At 46.4% G+C, this 8884-nt stretch overlaps 1 protein-coding gene across 1 annotated transcript in view; it reads right to left on the minus strand.

Annotated features, from left to right (window-relative positions):
• The window catches only part of sorbs2a (sorbin and SH3 domain containing 2a), a 77138-nt gene extending 68519 nt beyond the window's left edge, over nt 1-8619 (minus strand). The window contains exon 1 of the mRNA XM_062551675.1: nt 8318-8619. The gene's annotated coding sequence lies outside the window, so the exon portion shown is untranslated. The remainder of the gene's footprint in view (nt 1-8317) is intronic.
• Between the last annotated feature and the right edge of the window lie 265 nt (nt 8620-8884).

Raw genomic sequence — 8884 nt, forward strand, 5'->3', positions numbered from 1 at the left:
AAAGAGAAAAAGAAGACGAAGGAAAAAAGTGATTATTCCTCCTGCTCTTCTGCCAGACAAAGTGCCCTCCCCTTCTCCTCGTCTCCAGACTTTTATTTTATTTCACTTTTATCTTATTTCATTTTTTTTCCATACCAGCACAGTATATCTTATGGGATTGCTTATGTCATTGGACTGTCCTTACCTCAACCAAAGTGGAAAATAAAACTGACAGTCATTTTTCTCTAGTGATTGCAGACTGTAATAATTGCTGCAATATTATTGGGAATATATTTACTTGAAAACAAACAATCATAATGAAAAACTGGATTGTTTATTTTGTTCTGTTTATTTTACAAAGTGGATTAAATCAAATGAAACTACTCATCTAGTCCAGACCAGATTATACAGCAACATTTCAGAATGTTTCACAATTTTAACCCTTTGTGCATCAGGCATCTCAGCTCACAAATGTCAAGCTCTGATCTCAGTCGGAGTAAAAGGGTGAGACAGCTGAAGCTGCGGCTACACAAATGCACAGTAAACTGCACTATCACCCCTGAAGGGACCTGGACACACAGCTGTATTGTAATGACCACCACTCATAATGCACATATAGTGTAAACACTAAAGAATAGCGATACCTGGTACCTTGGTATTATGTTGTGTCCACAGTTATCCTGAATACTAAGAATATATCATTTTTAAATTGTAATACATTTTATGGAGACCTTTTAATGGTTTTCCGTTGAGAACAAGCTATTTTTTCTAAGAGTGCAGACTAACCATGGCTGTCAGGATTATGTACTGTAACCCTGTGCATGCCATGCTATTAATAGCTGTGGCTCCATTGGTCTTATCAGAGCATGCATACATGAAAAGCAACAGACCTGAGACATACAGTACAGGCGGAGCACCTCAGGCATTCTTCAAGAACTGTCTTTAAAATGCAGCTCTGTAATCCAGTCCGATCAGCACCAGGACTGTTCGCACCTCTCCCACCTCCTACCTCCCACCTTCCCCCTCCCCCCTCCCCCCTCCCCCCTCCCCCTCCGATGTATTTCCCCCTGGGAATCAATAAAGTATCTATCTATCTATCTATCTATCTCTCTTTCTGTCTTCCACTGACCCACTCTCACTCCTCTCTCCCTCTCTCACTCCCTCTTTCACTCTCACTCCTCTCTCCCTCTCACTCCTCTCTCCCTCTCTCTCCCTCTCACTCCCTCTCTCCCTCTCAGCAACAGGTCCACACTGCATCAGGGAGGACTGCACCTGCAGAGGACACATGCTGCAGATGGCCCTCACTTTGGCCCTCCCAGGAGTCCAGTGCTATGCCAAGACGCCAGGTATTGCAGTACACACACACACACACACACACACACACAGACACAGACACAGACACAGACACACACACACACACACACACACACACACACACACACACACACAGACAGACAGACAGACAGACAGACAGACAGACAGACAGACAGACAGACAGACACAGACACAGACACAGACACAGACACAGACACAGACACACACACACACACACACACACACACACACACACACACACACACACACACACACACACACACACACACACACACACACACACACACACACACACACACACACACACACACAAACCCAGCCAGCAGCCATCCAAAAAAAGCCTGTCTCTGAGCCCGGACAGCTTTGGAGATGCCAGCCTGTCCACAACACCAATCAGGCCCCGATGGCCCACACCCCTTGAGGACCTGGCTGTGAGGACCAATCCAGAGCAGCATTGTGTGCCTGCAGGCACAGAGCCCTTCACGTGCCGGGGATGACTGCAGTATCACGACCAGCTGTGAGCTGATGCACAGCATGCTAATGACGTAACCTTGGGAAACACACACGCGGCCGAGGAGAGAGCTGGTGTGTGTGACAGAGAGGCTGTTAGCATTCTAGGAACACTCTCACATCAAAACGCACAATCTAGCAGACTCAATCGCAGATGTCTGGACTGTCTCATGGCTTCTGATTTCATTTTGCCAGATAAAAAAAAGAGCACTTCATGGCACTTCAAAACTCAAAAACCAAGGTGATCGTCAAAAGACTTCTAAAGGGTTTATAGTCGTTCACATGGATGAGTTGTGGAACGCTGCAGGACAGAATGCCAGTCAGCCCCTACTGTATGTGAGGAGCCAGAGGAGGACTGGGGGGGGGGCGGTCACACGATCCGTGTTAAAGGCAGCACATATAGCCCTGGGGTCTGCAGCGTCCATCAGGTGCGTCTGGACTGGGGCAGCAGGTATTAATGTGGATGAGTGGGGCTTTCCGTACGTGGAAAAACAATTAACCAAAAAAGGAGTGGGGGCAGCACAGGCATTCTCTCATTAAAGGTCCAATGTGGCTATTTTTACACAACTCTGGCACACACACACACACACACACACACACACTAATCTAAGTGTGTGACCTATGGGCCACATGCTGCTGTGCCGGTGGCGTCGACATCAGCTCAGCGGAGTGGTTTCAGCACCCAATTCATTATCAGCTCCAATAGCAGCTAGCTGTTCCTCCTGCTAAGTAAGTGGCAGGCTATTAAAAGCAGGCCCCATCTGTAAACACACATTACACGGGGTCACGTACCTGCTGCTGATTTCAGAGTAACGCTCAAGCCAACCTCCAAAATAAAGTCACATACACACCCACAAACAGAGACACACACAGACACACACACACACACAGACACACAAAGATGGAGATGAGAGTGAATCACCATGCTCATAACTTGCTTTCTGCTTTAATGTGACATCATGCCACACTGTGTGTGTTTGTTGCTGAGCCTGCTGCTAGTCCTCGGGAGGTCTCAGTGAGGAGTGTGCAGCCAGCAGGATGCTTTTTACGTGGAGCTAATACATGCTAATGCTAATAAAGGTCCATGTGCGAAGAGCAGCTGTCCATCCTTCCAGAGAAGAGTGCAGGCGGGCGGGCGCTTGCCAAGTAGCTGGCAATGGATCTTCGATTTTTATCTCAAGTCTTATCAGACGGCTCCATCAAGCACGTTCCACTGCACTAATGTGGAGGAGGAGGATATTTCCGAGCAGTATTTCATAAGCTAACGCATGCTCCAATGACTCCAGCCAAACTCACTTTCAGCGAAGATAAATATTGCCATAAACAATCGGAGAGGGACTTCATTAGTCCCGTGCTTATTACTGACTCGGAGGGAGGAGAGAAATTAAACCACATATAAACATGGCCGCTTCTGTCGACGAATCACTGTGCCAAAGGCCAAACGCATCCATCAAGAGCGGTTAATATCCTTCGCACACTCTCTCTTTCCCACACAGATGAGCCGACTGCCTCCACCAGTACCTTAAAGGGTGTACCTTCACACCGGTGTGACAGGAATGTTGGAAAATGAACATTCTAAAGAATATCTGGGTTCATTGAACTCTACATAGAATTTTAGAACCTTAAATTGTTGCGGAATGGAATCTTGTGTTAGAATGTTCAAAACCCACACCTTTACTGTAAAGGTTAACAAGGATGAGACTGGCGGATACGCTCTTATGTCCTCTTTTTTGTCTCCATTTCTCTGACTGTCTTGTTATGAGCCTGTCTCTCTCTCGTCTTCTGTCCTCTATTCTCTGCCACTTGTTCTCCATTTGGCATCTCTTTATCTCTCTCCCCCTCTCTCTGGTAACAGAAGCCCAACTGTTGGAGGCTGCTGGCTTACACCATGTCAGCCCCTGGATTTGCACATGTTCCCAGGGTGCAGGGGTGTGGAAGGCTGCTGCTTTCTTTAGCCTGGCACCTATTTCAACAAATGTGTGAGGGGTGGGGTGTCAGTGTGTGCTCGTGCATGTGTTGCGTCTGCACGAGTGCGTGTTGATAACTGGCAAAATCAATGAAAAAAAACCTCCTTCCAAGACTTCCATACTTAGATAGACAGGACAACCGTGAGTGAGTGCAAGTTGGTGGAGACTAAGTGAGTTTGGAGGCACTTCCGCTTCCTCTGCCTTTGATGGGTCTGTTCTCACCAGGCTAAGTTGTGAGTAACCAATCACCATGGATACGGTTAGCAATTACCAATCAATTCATGCCCAACATTCCAACAAAACCGTACCAAACAGCATGTAAAAACGGCATTATCATACAGATGCAGTCAACGCTCAACTTTAGAAAGACTTCAGCCTGTCTATGGTTCTAGCTTTTGACCCAATGTGGGGTTGCAAGGGGTCTGTTCATTTTAGATGTACAGACATTTAGGCCTAATACCTCTAAGCAAAGTGGCTAGAATGGAAACAGACCCTTCTAAAGAGGGATGTGTCTTATAAGCCCCTGCTCACCACCCGACCATATGGTCTGGCAGAGCCCACAGCGAGGTTGTAGTCAAACTCAAGGCATTTGCTAGTCTACTCTAAATTACTGCCTGATTAAGTTCACATCTCTGTTCTCTGCACACAACATCCCATCAAAATGAGGTCGCAGATGTTTCTTGCCTGTGAAAATCAACAGCTGATTTCTGCACCTCTGTTTAATTATCTTACTCTCTTACAGCCATTTCCTCTCCCTCTCTTTCTCTTGTTTCCTCTCTCCTTTCTTTCACACAGAGCCCCGGTGAACCTGATGGCACAGGAGTACACCAGACTGCCTCCTCCCTCACGCCTGTCTGAGGACGAATAGACTGGAGTAGCGTCTCCACCCACCTGCCTCGCCGGGTGCCCGACCTCCACCTCCACTCCTCCGTAGCGAGCCAACCCAAGAGCCTCTGCCAAGCGATGCCGCCTCCTCTGCCTACTGATGCAAGAGCAGGCTGAGACGTTCTCCTCTCGCATCGTTCATTCTGTGAATCTACCACAGAGCTGAACTTTATGCCCACACTTAATAAAGGAAGCAGAGGGAATTCACACACTTCCTTGCCTTTGCATTCTCACTCCATGCCACTAATAACAGGCACTGACATTTATATTGACAGAATAAACCAGGAATACTGACATGACTGATAGAATGCTATTTTTGCAGTGGTGCTGTGATGTGTGAGTCATTGGGTCATTGTGTGCATAAAGTTGAATTTCAGATGTTAGGCCACTTCCCACTAAACTCTGGAATCTGTGCGCATTGAATACTATCATTAATACCACAGTGACACAAACCATATGTTTAACAGATTACATTTTAATCTGTACTGCTACTGTCTGAAAAAGAAAACATGACTAAAATTCTGTGTGAGGGGGAAGACAGGAATGAGAGTTCTTCCAAAGAAGGGCATAGAGGCACCGCAGGATGGATTGCAGGGAGCACTCAGCAACCCTTCTCAGTCCCCTTATCACATCTGCCACTGACTCCAACACACAGCCCCTATCCACCACTAACTCCAACACACAGCTCCTATCCACCACTGACTCCAACACACAGCCCCTATCCACCACTGACTACAACACACAGCCCCTATCCACCACTGACTCCAACACACAGCCCCTATCCACCACTGACTCCAACACACAGCCCCTATCCACCAAATACTGTATCCACCACTGACTCAAACACACAGCCCCTATCCACCAAATACTGTATCCACCACTGACTCAAACACACAGCCCCTATCCACCAAATACTGTATCCACCACTGACTCAAACACACAGCCCCTATCCACCAAATACTGTATCCACCACTGACTCAAACACACAGCCCCTATCCACCAAATACTGTATCCACCACTGACTCCAACACACAGCCCCTATCCACCACTGACTCAAATACACAGACCCTATCCACCACTGACTCAAACACAGCTCCTATCCACCACTGACTCAAACACACAGCTATCCACCACATATCCGCCACTGCTCAAACACACAGCCCCTTCTCCCAACTCCCTTTACTGTGACACAAGGGACCCTTCTCCAAAACTCTGTTTGCAATGACACAAGTTCTTCTGCCGTGCTAAAAGAACAGCATGGGAATTAGAAAACAGAGAGAGGAAGAGCAATGAGGACTTCTTTAGACAGGATGCACTTTCCCTGAATGTCCACTAATCTTCTTGAAAGAGCACTATAACTGGCAGGTAGCAGGTGCAAGCAAACATGTCTGAAGGTTTAAGTACATTCCTAGACCATCGATCAAGCCCTGACACATGCAGCAACCACCAGTGCACACAGCAGTGACAAACTCAGGGCCGCTGCTAGAACATGTGGGCCCTATGACAGACCATAATTCTAGGCACCCCTGATAAGATAATATAAAGTATTATCATGGGGCTCTGTGTCCGCCCTTAGAATTGTCTTAATTGAATCTAATCGAATAATTGAATAATAGTTGCAGCCATAATGCCACCACACGAATGCAAACACATGCACGCACACACACACACACACACACACACACACACACACACACACACACACACACACACACTCTCTCTCTCTCTCTGTTCCTCATTACCTCATCCTTCAATCTGTGTGTGTGTGTGTGTGTGTGTGTGTGTGTGTGTGTGTGTGTGTGTGTGTGTGTGTGTGTGTGTGAGAGAGAGAGAGAGAGAGAGAGAGAGAGAGAGAGAGAGAGAGAGAGAGCAAGTATCGCATTCCAGCATTCTCTGACCATCGGACACTTTAGTGTCCAACTCCATAGACATTCCCTGACCAATGAGTAACAGTGACACTTCCAGGAGAGGGAGAGACATTTTAAACGGAAGCGCAGATTACACAGAGATGTAATACTGCCTCTGTATGAATCATACAAGGGATTCCTTATCCCTTCCTGTTCATGATGTAGCTTTAGTTTGCATGAGCTAAGGATGCAAATGTCTGCCACCAGTAGAAGTGGTCTAGTGACGGGCCTCAGCCTAAACCGTTTCCATCATCTGTCACAGTTTCGAGATCCCTCGCCTTATTAAATGACAAGTCTAGGGCACACCCAAAGCTTTGCCCTTCACTTCCATAGGCTATCTTTAATAGCCAACTTTTGCCAGTGAACAAACATGGACAGACAAAGTGCAAGTGATTTCTCCATGCTTCACATAAGCACAGTAAAATGTCTTAACAGTAGGCTACTGCGTTTATAATATACTGTATAATGTCAAAATTGTATCTTCAGTCTGTCTCAGTTGGTTGCTTTTGAGAATAAATCATTAGAGACTGATTACTAACATAAGCAGTTTAGTTCATGGAGTTTAAATAAAAGTATTTGTAAGAGGATATGTTCTGACATTCACAGGCTATTTAATAGGCCTACGTACTGTCATAGAACATAGATTCTTACTGTCAAAAAATGATTATTAGCCCAGTACAACACCACAAAAATCAAGCTTACCAAGCAATTTAGAGATCAAATGAAGTGTAAAGAATTGAAATACAACACTGACAAAGCCTTTGGATACCGTTGTAAGACACACCCTTTTAAATTTACTTAACATCTGAGACAACTTGAATGCAAACAAGTTGAACGCACCAGTCATTCTGAAAAGGCTACCTATTTGTCTTTGTTCAGATTGAATTGCAAATCCTTACCGGGAACCACAGACCCTAGGTAGCCTACCGCAGGACATGAGTAACTCCTGAAGACTAAGCTACATCGTGACAGCATACGAAGAGCTTCAATTATAGGAGTAGCCTATAGTTGCGACCAGCGAAACTGTGCGGAACAATGATATAGCCCAATTGAAGCATGCATCGGGCTAGAATGTGTTAGGCTACTGTGCAGAACAAGGGCTGAAATGAAAATACCTATGGGACCTCACTAATGAGTCCGTAATGACATGACATCGTATTGGTATGTTAATCAACTTTTCAAAACCTTGGCAAACTGATTTACGAACAACGGCTCTCGGAGGGTCGCTTGTTCTGGAAGGTCACGCTGGACTAGGTTAGGATAATCCCCCTCAGTCATTGCACAAACACCACGAAATCCACGACATTTCATCACATCGATTTTATTAACATATTACGTTTAGGCTCAGATAGCCTAAACTGAATCGGAATTGACCGCTGACAGAATAAAAATTTTCAGTAGGCTAGACAACGGATAGTCGCCTAAAGCAGATTTGCTTTCCACTCAACAAGCCTTGATGTCACCCATGACCAGAATGTAAAGGCATATAGGTAGGCTATCCTACTGCAACACCATTCAAATATTCTGTAGCTGTAACGTAGCCTAGTCAATCGACTCTAAATACGACAGCCCATCAAGGGGACACAGCTGTATCCGATACTTCGTGACAGTGTTACAATATTAATCGCTTGAGATAGGCTACAAATGTGGCAATCGAATGTTATTGGCTGTGCGCTACTGTATCCTCCTTTCTGGTAGTAAAGCACATCCCGCGGTGATAACGCCCGTGCTTACCTAGGAATAGCAGAGCGAGTCATCCGAAATAAATGTCCTGATGTGAATCGTCTCTGTCCACCCCGCTGTTTCTGAGAGAGGGAGACTGAAATTAAAGTCCATCCGAAGAAGGCAGAGGGGAGAAAGTGGCGCTTACTGCGAACATCGAATCCCGAATGAAACCGCACCTGCCTCTTCCCTCCTCTGCTGCGAAGCTGGTCCAAATTAAGCAGCGAAAAATAAACGCGTGTGGACGGTGCCAGAGCGAGAGGACGGCAACACCCCCTTCCTCTCGGGTCAGTTACTCTCGCTTAGAGCTCGGGAACAACTGAGATAGCATTGCAGTAAAACTGTCTCTTTCCACATGACACAACGCCGTCCCTCGGTTACGCTTGTCGGAGGAGGAGATGAGGGATGGCATTCCTTCTGCATGCTCGATACAGCGCCCCGCCGCGTAGCTGGCACGAGTTGGCGACAAAATCGATGGTTTACGGCAGCGCGCCTTATCAGAAACCACCGAAGACCTTAGCAGATGTTTCCCCGCAAAGAAACGACAGATTTTATCCTGCGTGGAAGTGTGCATCCATG

This window comes from Sardina pilchardus, chromosome 2 (genome assembly GCF_963854185.1).
Source record: "Sardina pilchardus chromosome 2, fSarPil1.1, whole genome shotgun sequence".
In the NCBI taxonomy this organism is placed as follows: Eukaryota; Metazoa; Chordata; class Actinopteri; order Clupeiformes; family Clupeidae; genus Sardina; species Sardina pilchardus.